This window comes from Eriocheir sinensis, chromosome 8, assembly GCF_024679095.1.
Source record: "Eriocheir sinensis breed Jianghai 21 chromosome 8, ASM2467909v1, whole genome shotgun sequence".
In the NCBI taxonomy this organism is placed as follows: domain Eukaryota; kingdom Metazoa; phylum Arthropoda; class Malacostraca; order Decapoda; family Varunidae; genus Eriocheir; species Eriocheir sinensis.
The window spans coordinates 24460337-24475951 of record NC_066516.1 but is presented as its reverse complement, the minus strand read 5'-3'; the positions used below and the strand labels follow the sequence as shown (position 1 = coordinate 24475951).

The following is a 15615-nucleotide window of genomic DNA, read 5'->3' as shown; positions in this document are numbered from 1 at the left end:
GGGTCGAGAGGAGGAGAAAGAGGGAGGTAATTAAGGAAAGGCTTGAGGAAACAGCACACAGGTATAAGAAAAACACATGTAGGGGAAGAACACACATGGCAGGAAGGGGTGAATGTTTGCAAACTTCACCCGACACACACACACACACACACACACACACACACACACACACACACACACACACACACACACACACACACACACACACACACTCCTTGTTAATGCTTCACGAACTTGCCAAACCTTCACTACATTGCTACAACCTCTACTACTACTTTCGTGCCTTCCCTCACAACCCCACCGCTTACCTTTCCCTTCCTCTCTTCCCTTGGCTCTCATCCGTTTCACCTGAGTCGTTAATTAAAGGTACGCCCCACCACCACGCGCCATCCCCCCTCACCTGCATTACCTTCCCCTTTCCTTTTCCTCCTTCCCTCCCGTGAGTTTTCAGTTCACGAGGAAAAAGAAATAAAAAAAATGAGAGAATAAGTATGACCAGACCTCTCAGTAAAATAAGGAGGAAAAGTGGACTGAGATTGCTCCCATTAGTCTGGTTGGCTCTTGAATGCGAGGTGGTAATGAGGGGGCGTGTGTGTGTATATATATTTCAAGAGACGTTCTTTTTCACGGTGGCTATGTGGGTGGTGTGTGTGCGTGTGTGTGTGTGTGTGTGTGTGTGTGTGTGTTAATAGATATGCATATATTCCGATAGACTGGTAAACGAAATAGCTCTCCAAAATACAGAAAACCATACATTCATACATACATACATACATACATACATACATACACACATAACGGCACAGTTGACACCACGGGACGCAGGAAACTGAAAAAACTTGTCTCCATTTGGAACGCCACTTTAGTTCACGTCAACTTTCATATATATATATATATATATATATATATATATATATATATATATATATATATATATATATATATTTTTTTTTTTTTTTTTTTTTTTTTTTTTTTTAGAAACCGTTCACACCAGGAGAGTAGCGTCGATTCAAGACACGCCACGTTGAATCACCTCGTCACAGACTCGCTTACTGCTGAACCCACTTTCCTGCCAGTCACTGCGAGTCACCTGTGGCGTGATCGGCGGCAGCGCGTCCCGTGAAGTGTGTCACGAGACATTCACCGAGTTGTTCACACTTTACGAAACAGCCACAGCAACGCTTACCAACCCTTACGCCCCACGGCTGCAACACTCTGTACATACTCACATACATGCCTACAACTAAACAGAGACAGACAGACAAACAGATTGTGAGACAGGCAACCAGAGAGAGAAACGCAGGCAAAGGAAGACAAGAGACAAGCAAACACAGAAAAGGGCGTAGAAAGAAAACTGATCTGCAGACAAACAAACATTTATCACCTGGACAGTTTACTTTCCCGAATGGCTGAAGAGGAGGAAGAGAAGTCGGAGGAGGCGGATGAAGTGGGGGAAGAGGAGGAGAAGGAGGAGGGCAAGAGGGTGCCGCGACACGAGCTATGCCTTGGATAAATGATGAGAAAGAGACGAGAGACCTCATGCTGGGAGGCGAGGGGGAAGGCGAAGGCAGGGGTGAGGGGTGAGGGGAGGCAGGTGTGGCGCGTGTATACCTGAACAGGTGATCTAACAGGGAGCGAAGGTATGGGGCGGCGGCACATCAAACAAATTAGGCCTAAGGGAACTCTGATATACCTGTGCCAAAGCCGAGAAAAACGAGAACGAATTGAAAGTAACTAACCCTTAATCAATATCAATAATTTTACTAACAAGAGTAACAGACATTTTTCCTGAAGAGCCAACCACATCCTGTCTATTGCCTAGCTATTGGAGATAAACTACTGATACATGTTTTAGCGCTTAACCTTTCGCTGCTTCTTTGGGGCAGACTGCTTTAATAATTCCTTTGATCCTACTCACCTCCCTCCTAGATTTGTCTCCAGTTTTCCTAAAGACGTAAAGTGAGTTCGATCTTGGGACCTTCGCCACTATCCGCTTTATGTACAGAGCGGCACTTGACAGGGTCGCTTCACCACCTTGCCTGTCCCCCTCCACGCCTACCTCACTCCTCTGCCCCCCTCCACGCCTCCCTCGCCCGCCCGCTTGTCTGCTCCAACTTAAAACCCGACTCGCACAGAAAAGAAAAAAAAACTCTCTCTTTACCTTTTTTTTCTGGACCAAGAAGAGCAAAATGAGCGACAGTAACCCACAGGCAGTGACGTGCTAACATGACAAATCGTAACTGAGCTAAGAGGACCCGTGGCGAAGGATGGTTTAGTGGCGATCTGAGGGCGATAAGAAAAGAAACAGCGGCCACGGAAAGTCAGCGGTGGAAAATATTTTGCTGGTGATATGAGAGCGGCGAGGAAAGGGAATAACGCCGCGAAGAGTAATGTGACACGTGGCGAGGGAGAAATTCGCCTGGGCTGAGAAGAGGCGGCGGCGAGCGAGGGGAAGACGACGGGAAGGCGGAGGGAGGGAGACGGGGCGGCGAAGGAAGAGACAGGGATGGGCGACGCAGGATATCACTGGACGACGAGTGGCATAATAGCTTCTCTCTCTCTCTCTCTCTCTCTCTCTCTCTCTCTCTCTCTCTCTCTCTCTCTCTCTCAAACCGCAATAAACGTAATATATTTTCACTCAACACCTTCAGAGCATAAACATGAACAAAAATCAAAAGTTCACCGGCCGGCACATCAAGCACAAGGTCAAGTGATTCATATAGCACAGCCGTTGAGTTACCAGTCCGTAGGAGGTTAATTAGATAACGTAACTTTATTCCCTGAAAGTGTGGAAATACGTATAGAAATGGCAGGAGGCTTTCAGGGTGAGGAGGGAAGGGATCCATGGAGAGAAGAGCGAGTGTTAGACAGGGAGTGGTTTTTTTTTTTTTCCCTGCGCCGGCTGTCTGTCTGGGGGGGTCGAGAAACAAATATGGAACACTAATAAAAAGGTAACATTTGGAAGAGGTGATAACGAACTTTCATGGCGACCACTGAATCCCTGACCTGAGAGCTTATCCGACTTACAGAGGTGACGGTGAAAGAAACTACCACTTCTGTCCACACACACACACACACACACACACACACACACACAGACACACACACACATGAAAGCCATCAGGGTACACTAACCATAAAGTCGAATAGAAACGAAGCAAAGAGTAAACCAGCCATAAAAATTCAAGCATATAAACCAAAGGAGAGCAGAAAAATACACTGGTAAAGCCTGTAAAGCTGCGTTGTGTGAGAGGGGTGGCTATGCAGGTCTCTCTCTCTCTCTCTCTCTCTCTCTCTCTCTCTCTCTCTCTCTCTCTCTCTCTCTCAGGCGGGAAGCAGGACTGGGTTGACGTTGCATTTTCAGGCTCGATCAGTATTAGCGAAGGACAACGACCGATTAGGCGGCGCAGCAATGGACGAGCAGATGAGTAGAATGCGTTGTCCAGCCAAAGCAGACTTACGAGGAACGTCCGGCAAGGTTTTATAAGGTTCGATCCATGTTTGGGCGGGGAGGGTGTGTGTGTGTGTGTGTGTGTGTAAGGGGGGGGGGGGGGGAGGCCGACTCAAAAGGGGTGTCCAGTGTCATGCAGAAACCCTCGTCCTTGTGAGTGTGTAGTCATGACGGCCTCAGCAGACCAATGAAGAGGCTGACGTTATCGAAGGCTTAGGTTTTAGTGATGGTGGTGTGGTAGTGAATGGCGATGTGGAGAGGTAAAGAAAACGGTACAATAATGAAAAGTTGCCATTTAACTTAAATATAGTTTACACACACACATACACACATACACACACGGCTACAGCACGGTTCACAGCCCTCCACCAATCTTGCTCCCCAGCCAGGACAGCAGGTGATCCGGCGAGACTTCGAGGCTCCTGGCGAGGACGAGGCCTCCAGCGGCGACGTGGCGGCTCGCTGCACGGCGCCTTGCCGTGGCCGCGGGCCGGGCCGGTTATAAATGCCTGCATGTACGCGTCTGTGGACACGAGCAGCATAATATGAACCAAGATCTACTGACCTTGATGCGCACGCATGGCCTCGAGTGAATTATATGCACACGCGGATACCTAATGCACCCTCTTCCACACGCACAAGCCTGCACCTGCAGGATCAGACAAGCACTCTGGGCCAGACACAACAACCCACGTCGGAGCGCCAGAGGCAGCATGCGTGTGACATTTGCAAGGCCGCCCACGGCCTGTGGGAAGCTTCTGTCTGGCCTTGGGGTCACGAGAGAGAGAGAGAGAGAGAGAGAGAGAGAGAGAGAGAGATGGCCGTTCATCAGGCTCAATAACTTAGGTTATCCTTGTCTGGAAGGGTTACATGAGAGCGCTGTCCGTGCCTCGTGACGACGCTGGAGGCAAAACGATGAACACTATTCCAAGTTTGCCGAGTGTTTGGAGCCGGAAATGCATTAGTCTGACTGTTATCTGCTCTCTCTCTCTCTCTCTCTCTCTCTCTCTCTGTGCATCACCATCAAATTCTCGGGAGCCGCTGCATAACTTCTACACTGTTCGTAAGGAGATGATATTGCTCTCCAGGGATTCCGAGAACGATGTTAAGGAGAAGAAAGAAGCGAAACGGAAGGGAGGAGGAGGAAATCAAAGATAGAAAAGGAACGAAGTGAGGGAAGGAAGAATTTGGAGGCGAAGGACGATAACTGAAGAGAGAGAGAGAGAGAGAGAGAGAGAGAGAGAGAGAGAGAGAGAGAGAGAGAGAGAGAGAGAGAGAGAACAGGAGAAAAGCGGCCGGAAAATGCAGGAAGGAAAGAAAGAAGGGAGGGACCAGGAAGAGATGAAGGAGGGAGGAAGGAGCAGAAAAAGAGCTGAAGGAGAAAAGAGGAAGTGAGGGAACGCATGAGGAAGGAAGGTCAGCTCCTCCATCCATTCCTCCCTTCCTTCTTTTTCTCTCCCTCTCTCCACTTCCCTCCATCACGTAATATCCACTTTTTTTCTCCCTCTTTCTCTTTCCCTTTATTTCTTCCTCAGTATTTCCTCAGGTTACCCTTTACCCCTTCAACGCTTCATATTTCTTCCTCCTTTCCTCACGTCTCCACCTCTCTCTTCCACCTTTCTTCTCCCTTCTCTTGGCATCTGTTTACTTCCTCTCTCCTTTCCTTCAACTTATCCTTCCTCAATTCCTCTTACTCTCCCTCCAGCAACTCTTTCTTCTTTCTTCCATTCATTCATCCTTCCTCCATCCATTGCTACCTCCCTTCCTCTTCAACTCTTCTAAATTTCTTCTCTCATTTCCTTCATTCCTTTCTTAAAACCTCCCAACCTTCCTTTCTCCACCTCTCCACCTCTCCCTCCATTCCTTCCTCTACTCCAGCAACCACCACGAATTCTTCCTCCCTCTCTCCTTTCCTCCATTCCTTCCACCCTGCCTTTCTTCCTTCCTTAAAACCTCCCAACCTTCCTTTCTCCACCTCTCCACCTCTCCCTCCATTCCTTCCTCAACTCCACACTAACTACAGCTAATTCTTCCTCCTCCTCTCCTTTCCTCCATCCATTCCACCTTCCCTCCCTCTTTTCTCCTTTCTTCCACCTCCATTTCCCTTTCTTTTCCCTAACTCCACCAACCACCCCTTTCCTCTCCTTCCCTCCCTCCTTCCCTTCCCAGTAATTACGAATCGTCTCCGTTCCTGTATCTCGTCTTTAAGGATAATACAGCATTCATTTCCTCCCTCCTCCTTCCCTCCTCCCCTCTCCGCTCTTCTATTAATCTTTCACTTATTTCTTCCCAGGATTTCTTCTTCCTTTTTTAATTGTTTTCGTTCCTGCATTTTGTTTTTCTTGTCTTATTCCTCACTCGTTTTCTATGTTATTATATCATTCTTCTTCTTTTTTTTCTTCTTCTTCTTCTTTTCTCTTCCTTCTCCTCCTCCTCCTCCTCCTCCTCCTTTTCCTCCCGCGGTGTCTCGCCTTGCTATAACTCATGATTTTTTTTTCTCTGTCACGTGATTCTTCTTTCTCCTTTCCTCCCCTCCGGTTACAAGATATAGGAGGATCAGCAACATCATAATAATCTCTCTCTCTCTCTCTCTCTCTCTCTCTCTCTCTCTCTCTCTCTCTCTCACACACACACACACACACACACACACACACACACCACTCCGTGACGCATGTGGTAGAGCACTGCGCTGCCAGGCTTCACGGTCTGACAGGGCGGCGGTTCGAGCCCGCTCAGGCCGGATTCTTTCTGTTGACTAGGAGTGGTTACCTACTGCCCCCCTTTAAGCAAGGAGGATGGGGTGTGTGGTGTGTGAGGTCCTGGCAGTACCCAGAGATCGACGATAAAGAGCACTTGCTCATCTCGGGAGGGTCCAACATGTGATCAGGCCGTGGTGAATTACACACACTCCTGTATACACACTACGTACACATTACACTCCCTACGTGTGTGTGTGTGTGTGTGTGTGTGTGTGTGTGTGTGTGTGTGTGTGTGTGAGAGAGAGAGAGAGAGAGAGAGAGAGAGAGAGAGAGAGAGAGAGAGAGAGAGAGAGAGAGAGAGAGAGAGAGATTTACATCCTTTTCTTCTCCAGTAGTATAGTAGTAGTAGTAGTAGTAGTAGTAGTAGTAGTCGTAGCAGCAGTGGTAGTAGTAGTAGTAGTAGTAGTAGAAGTAATGGCAGTAGTAGCAGTGGGCGCCGAACATGTTCCCGCCCTGGACATATTCCCTTCTGGACATTTCCCCCTCCGGACATTTTCTACTCAATTATCTTTATAATAAGAGCGAAATAATAAGTAAATGAATAGTAAAACAGACGACTAAAGATAAGGAACATATAATAAAAAAGAAATATGAGAAGTAAGAAAGAAAGAGGGAAACACAGGAAGTTTTCGGATGTTCTGTGCGCGTTCCCGAGGCCCTTCGACTTTCCATCCCAGAAACGATAAACGCGGTGAGCAGCGCATTCACAGTAGTTACGATTATTTTCATAATCCAGTGTGGTAGTTTTAAGAAGCGAGTTCTTGCATTCATCCTCCGCGAGCCTCGGCGGGGATAAGGAGCGCCAGCGAGCCCAAGGTCTCTCTGGCGAGCGTGGCAGTGCTGGAGGGCTCCCCGAGGGAAGCCTTGGTGTTCCCAGGGGCGTCCGCGGAGTTACCGGAGATCTGCACGGGTAGATGGGGCTCGTTAGCCGTGGTAGGCAGTCCATCTAGGAGAGCAAACTCCGAACAATATACCCGGGCAGGTGAGGCTCGTTAGCCGTGGTAGGCAATTCGCCTAGGAGAGAAAACTCCGAACAATAAACCCGGGCAGGTGGAGGTCGTTAGCGTGAGCAGTTCACCTAGGAGAGCAAACTCCGATCACAAACCCGGGCAGGTGGAGGTCGTTAGCGTGAGCAGTTCACCTAGGAGAGCAAACTCCGATTACAAACCCGGGCAGGTGGAGCTCGTTAGCGAAAGCAGTTCACCTAGGAGAAGGAAAACTCTGACCACAAACCCGGGCAGGTGGAGCTCGTTAGCCGTGGTAGGCAATCTGCCTAGGAGAGCAAACTCCGAACAATAAACCCGGGCAGGTTGGACTCGGTAGCCGTCATAGGCAATACACCTAGGAGAGCAAACTCCGAACAAAAAACCCGGACAGGTTGGGCTCGTGAGCCGTCATAGGCAATACACCTAGGAGAGCAAACTCCGAACAATAAACCCGGGCAGGTTGGGCTCGTGAGCCGTCATAGGCAATACACCTAGGAGAGCAAACTCCGAACAATAAACCCGGGCAGGTTGGGCTCGTGAGCCGTCATAGGCAATACACCTAGGAGAGCAAACTCCGAACAATAAACCCGGGCAGGTGGAGCTCGTTAGCCGTGGTAGGCAATTCGCCTAGGAGAGGGACAACTCCGAACAACAAACCCGGGCAGGTGGAGCTCGTTAGCCGTGGTAGGCAATTCGCCTAGGAGAGGGACAACTCCGAACAACAAACCCGGGCAGGTGGAGCTCGTTAGCCGTGGTAGGCAATTCGCCTAGGAGAGGGGCAACTCCGAACAACAAACCCGGGCAGGTGGAGCTCGTTAGCCGTGGTAGGCAACTCACCTAGGAGAGGGACAACTCCGATTACAAACCCGGGCAGGTGGAGCTCGTTAGCGTGAGCAGTTCATCTAGGAGAGCAAACTCCGATTACAAACCCGGGCAGGTGGAGGTCGTTAGCGTGAGCAGTTCACCTAGGAGAGCAAACTCCGATTACAAACCCGGCAGGTGGTGGTCGTTAGCGTAAGCAGTTCACCTAGGAGAGCAAACTCCGATTACAAATCCGGGCAGGTGGAGGTCGTTAGCGTGAGCAGTTCACCTAGGAGAGCAAACTCCGATTACAAACCCGGGACGGTGGAGATCGTTAGCCGCGAGGCAGTTCACCTAGGAGAAGGATAACTCTGACCACAAACCCGGGCAGGAGGGGGTCGTTAGCCGTGGTAGGCAGTCCTCCTAGGAGAAGGAAAACTCCGAATTCAAACCAACCAAACACACACACACACACACACACGACCAACCAACCGGGGAGGTGGGGCTCGTTATAGGCTTCGTAGACAATCCACCAAGGGGAATCAACAAATAAAAGGATAATAAAAGCGAACACACGAGGAGAAGAATATGAAATTAGAACCGGACAAAAAAGGATAATATAAGATGGAACACCGAATAAAGGATAGTTAGGAGAACAGCATCGAGAAAAGCATAAGATACACATGGATCATCCAGACTGAAACAAGACCAAAAAATGGATGGTATAAAAAGAACGGAGAAAAGATAATGTAATAAGAACGCACAGAAAATAACGTAGAAATGAAACACCAAGAAAAGGAAAATAAGGAAAATATAGAAACAACATCAGTGATACCGCCGTTCCGTGGGCTCCGTGGGCGGTAGGAGAATGAAATGACCCTTTTCGTAGACGCACAATATAATGTGGTCAAACATGTCAACAATAACATTTACCGCCAGGATCACAATCATGACACTCGAAAACGCCCGTGTCTCTGAGCACTACACCGGGCAGCTGAGCACTTCACTGAACATCTAACGTTCAGCATTGTATTTCACTTATGTCACTTATTAATCTATAACAACAGATAGTGTATAATCAGGTAAATAAGCAAAGATAGAATTATGCTACGGCAGGCGCTTGCACTTACGTATTCTGGGCCTACTAAAATGTCTCCGTCTTTCTGTTACTTGTGTTCCTCTGGGTGGATGTCTACAGAGGCAGACAGCGAGGCCGAGAAGGGACGTCTTCCAACCACCACAGAACACCACAAAATGGATCATATAAAAAACAGCCGAAGGAAAAAAGGATAAAATGTAAATAAAACACCAAAAATGGATATGTAATATGAGAAGACAGGATCAACACATCAGCAAAGAATGATAAAAACACAAAATACTAAAAAGAGACTGATCCGATTATTTAAATAACTAGGCAATAGGAGCGCTGGTCGTCCTCAAACTTTACTTAGCACTAATCCCAATGACGCGGCTCAGTTCTGGTCACCCTATACTATAGAATGGGTATCAAGATGTTACAATCTGTACAGAGAAGGATGACAAAAATGATTCAAGGGGTGAGAAACTTGCCTTATGAGGACAGATTGAAGCAGCTAAATCTACTCTCTAGAAAGGCGAAGGTTGCGAGTAGACCTGATCGAAGTCTATAAATGGATGAAGGGCTTTAATATATTTAAGGGGATGTCACTAGGGTTTTGGTTGTAAAAGAACCAGGTAGGACACGTAGCAATGGTTGTAAGTTAGATAAATTCAGATTCAACAAAGACATAGGCAAGAACTGGTTTACCAATAGGATTGTGGATGAATGGAACAGGCTTAGCAGTCATGTGGTGGGTGCCAATACTATAGATACATTCAAGAAGAGGTTGGATAAATTCATGGATAGTGAGGTAAGGTGGGGTTATGGATTACAGGAGCTGCCTTGTATAGGGCAACCGGCCTCTTGCAGACTCCTTACGTTCTTATGTTCTTAAACAAAAGAGAATCCAAAGCAAGACAATAAAAAGACAAAACGATGAGTAAATATAGAAGGGAAGAGAGAGGATGGGAAGCTAAAGAAGATGGAGGGTGACGAAGAGGGAAGAGGTGACAGGCGGAGGACAGCAGGGAGGCAGAGGTGTCAAGACGAAGGACGGACGTGGAATGGAGGAGGAGGAGGATGAGGAGGCTGCGGGGCGGAAGGACCTCCACGCCCTAACAAGACGCCCCACCGCCGCCGCCTGATCCCGCCTGGCACTCCAACCACATCGATTCGCCGAGCTGCCTGTTCCTGCCTGATCCGCTGTCATCTGCCCCCCCCCCCCCCCCCTCACCCCTAACACACACACACACACACACTCTCTCTCTCTCTCTCTCTCTCTCTCTCTCTCTCTCTCTCTCTCTCTCTCTCTCTCTCTCTCTCTCTCTCTCTCTCTCTCTCTCTTCCCTCCCGGTAACGCACATACTAATAAGACCATGGAGATTATATCCTCTAATGATGCTCTCTCTCTCTCTCTCTCTCTCTCTCTCTCTCTCTCTCTCTCTCTCTCTCTCTCTCTCTCTCTCTCTCTCTCTCTCTCTCTCTCTCTCTCTCTCTCTCTCTCTCTCTCTCTCTCTCTCTCTCTCTCTCTCTCTCTCTCTCTCTCTCTCTCTCTCTCTCTCTCTCTCTCTCTCTCTCTCTCTCTCTCTCTCTCTCTCTCTCTCTCTCTCTCTCTCTCTCTCTCTCTCTCTCTCTCTCTCTCTCAATGTTTTCTTCAACAAGGTTATCGGCATCCTCCATAAAACCTTTTTGTTTCTCTTTCATTTTACAGAATTTCTTGCAGCCTTCTGCCGAGCCTCGCGTCAACAGGAGTGTTTGGAAGCCACAGCGCCGCAAGCGAAGGAGGAGAAACAAAGGAGGGAGAAGGAGGGGAAGCCTGCTTTCATGGACGCGTCTTCATTAATTCATGTTTAATCATTAAATTACAACGAGGTATTCAGTGAATGCGGCCCCGCGTTCGTTGTGGAAAAGGTAGGACTTTGCTTTACAACTAAAGGCTTTCGTTTATAAGTGAGCAATCAAATGAATACCGAGGCAGAGTCAAAGCGGAGGTCCGTCTCTCCATGTCGCCCCGAACTAGAGCAGGAAATCAGTTCTCCGAACACCATTGTGACGGCCGACATAATGCCACTAATTAGCGCCCCTGTCTCGTCCAGTGTCAGGCAGCGAGGCGGCACAGACTTCAAGGTTGAGGTAAAGAACCTCGACGCTCGTGATGAAAGGAATAATTATTTGCCGCATCGTGATGCTGGTGAAGCAGCCTGCCGAGCGTTGGGCAAAAGAAACAGTCTGAATTTGTGTTAAGTGTTCAGTAATGAAACTGTCCTCGCTGTCACGTGTAGTGAGTGAGGCGTGGACAGCAGCTTCCGAAAGGTGAGTCACCGCGGTTGAATGAACAGTGGCTGACCTTGAAGATGGAACAATTATATATAATGAAGCCGGCAGAGAGAGAGAGAGAAAGGAGACAGAGGGCAAGGGACAATCACCAAAACAATTAACATGGTCAGGGCAACAGACACGTTTACTAGACTGTCACTAGGGCGTTCATCTCCTTTACCCGCCGTGCAGTCATTGCCTTTCACAGAACTTCAGCCACTTCGAGTTGTCCAATAAGCATGTCAGTCCCTTAACCCTTCAGGCGCAGCGGGGCGGAAGGCGCGGCTCCTGGGCTGAGGGAGTCAAGCGGCACCACTCCTCACGCAGCCATGACCGTGACGATAACGAGCCCCGGGACGCCTGCACCACACAAGGACCGGAGTCAGAGTGGGTGAATGGAGTGTGTGCCAGGGTGGGTGTGCGTGCGGGGTGCGGGATGGACGTGGGGAAGGGCGCGAGAGCCTCATGAGGTCGGTATTGTCAGACGCTTCCAACCCTCACATCAACTATTTCCAAAGGCCAAAAATGAGATCGCTCGGATTCTAATGAGTGTCTTTTTAGGTTCATGGTACAGAAGAAGGGCCAAACTACCCCGGGAAATGCCCACAACTCCTATAAAAGCCTTGTCAAATATGTGTGCTTGGGCGCAGAAATGTTTGAAAATATGACCCTTAGCCCCTCAGGGAAATTCCTCTCAGAACATACTGGTAAGGTTCAGCGGTGACCCCTGACCCCTCGCGGTCCCGCCTGATCCCGCGTGGATGCTGCCGCGCCGGGGACTTGTGATTCCTGGATGACCGCCAATTATGTCTCTGACCTCGTGTTGCGCCTGGCATTTCCGCTGTGACTACAAAGGAGGCGATGGGGACGACTAGAAAACACACACACACACACACACACATGCGCTCTCTCTCTCTCTTTCTCTCTCTCTCTCTCTCTCTCTCTCTCTCTCTCTCTCTCTCTCTCTCTCTCTCTCTCTCTCTCTCTCTCTCTCTCTCTCTCTCTCTCTCTCTCTCTCTCTCTCTCTCTCTCTCTCTCTCTCTCTCTCTCTCTCTCTCTCTCTCTCTCTCTCTCTCTCTCTCTCTCTCTCTCTCTCTCTCTCTCTCTCTCTCTCTCTCTCTCTCAAGAGGAGGTTCTCTCTCTCTCTCTTTCAAGTCATTCCCGCGGAGATTTTATCCTTTCGAGAAAGTGAGTGTGATTCTTCCTGGACCATTATCATAATTCTGAGAGTCTGCCGAAGAGATAGGGAGAGACAGACAGGCAGAAAGAGAGAGAGGGGGAGTCAGACAGAGAGGGAGAGAAGGACAGACAGAAAGAGAAAGGGAGAGAGAGACAGACAGACAGAGAGAGGGGGAGAGAAAACAGGCAGAGAGAGGGAGAGAAAGATAGACAGAAAGAGGGGCAGAAAGACAGGCAGAAAGATAGGGACAGAGAGACATGCAGAAAGAGAGGAACAGGAATAACAGGAATACAGATATATAGACTGAGAGAGAAAGAAGGAGAGAAAGACGGACAAAAAGAGACAGAGAGACAAAGAGAGGGACACAAAAACAGATAGAGACAGCCAGGGACAGAGACAGAGACAGACAGACCCAGACATACCGCTGTAGAGAAATTCCAGTTATTCTTTTCTTACGACTCCGTTAAGAAAGTGCGTGCTAGTCCTTATCTTTGCGTGCGTGCATGCGTGCGTGCGTGAGTGAAATGATAGTGAGGCTGCGTGCATGGCGGGGACCGAGAAACAGATTGAGAAGAAACCGAAGGGGAAGGAAAAAGTCAGGGGCGAGAAATATTAATGACGAGGGAGGTGGAAGAATTGGAGGGAGGGGCAAGTGTGAAGCATTAAGAAAGAGGAACAGTGGCAGTGAACGGGAAGGCAACACAAATCTATACTATCTTACCAATCGAACGGTCTAACACAGTGGTTCCCAAACTTTTCCAGGCTGGCGCTCCCTTATCTCCCAGGCGGGTTTCTAGTGCCCCCCACACACACACACACACAAACCACACACTCATGCGAACATACACCTCTTTCTCGGTACTTGGTATGCTGCAAAATAAAAATAAGACATAGATTTTGTTATTCAGATTTTATAAAACAAAAAATGTTATTAATTACTCCTCATGCCCCCCTGCCGACCCCCTACCGCCCTTATTTTCCTTACCGCCCAGCCAGATTTTTCTACCGCACACTTTGGGATCTACTGGTCTAACCTAACCTAACTGACTACACTTACCCAAATGATTATAAGCTAACCTAGTCTAACTTAACACAAGGGCCTCAGCTTCGTCTTTCTATCGCACATCCTGCCATGGTGGACGGCTCTCAAACATCACAAACCACCACCACCACCACCACCAACAACAACAACAACAGGCGGTGGGCAAGTGATGGTATGGTATGGTGAGCCCGTGGACCTAATTTCGAGTCCCACTGCAACACGCTGATTTCTTAAACAATGGCAGAGTGGCTGAAGATAACCCATATGCTGCCAAAATCTTCAGTCAACCCTAACTTCCGCGACTTTGATCAAGAGAAGCACCGGGGAGCAGCATGGGCCAGGCACGAGTCATATACCACGGCAGCCACTATAAAGAAAATTCGCCTGCGGCACTAACGGGTTGGGGAAGAGGGGAGGTCGTCGAAGAGACCCCTGAATAAATCCTACCGGCGCTTTAACAACAACAACAACAACAACAACACAATCACCCACTCATACTACATAACTGCCACTCGGAATAACCCCTTCATTTCCAACTCAACGACTGACTGACTGACTGACCTGTTTCGAAGCTTAACTTAAACACTGCAGCTAATGATGGGCTATTAACGTCCATCTCTCTCTCTCTCTCTCTCTCTCTCTCTCTCTCTCTCTCTCTCTCTCTCTCTCTCTCTCTCTCTCTCTCTCTCTCTCTCTCTCATTTTTTTCTGTTTATCCTATTTTTACGCACATTTGTCACATTCTCTCTCTCTCTCTCTCATTTTTCTGTTTATCCTATTTTTACGCACATTTGTCACATTCTCTCTCTCTCTCTCTCTCTCTCTCTCATTTTTTCTGTTTATCCTATTTTTACGCACATTTGTCTCTCTCTCTCTCTCTCTCTCTCATTTTTTTCTGTTTATCCTATTTTTACGCACCACACATGTCACATTTCTCTCTCTCTCTCTCTCCACTCTCTCCCTCGCGGTCTTGTCCTCCTGCTCCGTCGCACATTTCCGGTCGTCCCAAAGTGTAGTCTTACTCTCCCTTAAGTGCTCCTCCTCCTGATATAATTACTCCTCACCTCCACCCGTCACCTCTCCTCTTCTCTCATTCCTCCTCCACCTCCTCCTCCTCCACCTCCTCCTCCTCTTACCCAGCCGCCGCCACCTCGACCTTCACTCCTTCTTATCTTTCATCTCTTATCTCTCCTCCTCCTCCTCCTCCTTGCAACAAGATCCGCAGGGAATATCTTCGTCCCACACACAAAGGCTCTTTTCATCGCCTCTTCTCGCCTTCTTTCTCTCTCCTTTCTTCTTAGTAACTTTTTTTTCTCTCGCGTTTGTTTTTTCTTGTCATTACGATTCTCTCTCTCTCTCTCTCTCTCTCTCTCTCTCTCTCTCTCTCTCTCTCTCTCTCTCTCTCTCTCTCTCTCTCTCTCTCTCTCTCTCTCTCTCTCTCTCTCTCTCTCTCTCTCTCTCTCTCTCTCTCTCTCTCTCTCTCTCTCTCTCTCTCTCTCTCTCTCTCTCTCTCAAATACAAAGAAAATTAATATCCTTCTCCTCCTCCCTTCCTCTTCCTCCTCTTCCTTTTATTTCATCCTTCTCTCCTTTTTCTTTACCTACTTCTACTTCTCCCCTTCTCACACTTCCTTTCCGTGGCCCAGTTCACAGACACACCCTATCTCCGCTCAGCCAGTAGCCTCCTGTTGTGATCACTGTTCCCCTCGCCCCTCACTCCTAATCTCACCTTTGCTCCGTGTCTTGTCCCGATCCTCACCTCTTTGTAGTGATCAGCGAAGGGGAAACTGATGCAGATTCACACACGTCCGCGGGCGAAGAGAGAGAGGATTTCCTTGCTTGTGTGAGCGAGTCTGACGGTTCGCCTTCTCTCCTCCTCCCCACCTTCACTCCGCCTATCAATACGATGTTCTCTAAGTTTAAAGCCTTTTAATTAAGAGTACATACCTTCTCCCTTAACACTTTTCTTTCTATCCCTCCCTACTCTCCCTTTCGTTTCACTCT

At 48.5% G+C, this 15615-nt stretch overlaps 1 protein-coding gene and 1 long non-coding RNA gene across 4 annotated transcripts in view; one reads left to right on the top strand and one right to left on the bottom strand.

The window, feature by feature from the left end:
• Nucleotides 1-15615, bottom strand: part of LOC126995740 (uncharacterized) — a 298135-nt gene that overhangs the window by 269956 nt on the left and 12564 nt on the right. The window lies entirely within an intron of this gene.
• Nucleotides 6641-9031, top strand: LOC126995743 (uncharacterized). 3 transcript variants are annotated; one of them, XR_007750674.1, is made up of 3 exons: nt 6641-7931; nt 8071-8133; nt 8196-9031. It is a non-coding gene; the product is annotated as an uncharacterized LOC126995743 (long non-coding RNA). The 3 variants fall into 3 exon arrangements; XR_007750673.1 differs by having other exon boundaries at nt 6642-7723; nt 7862-8133; XR_007750675.1 differs by having other exon boundaries at nt 6643-7723; nt 7932-8133.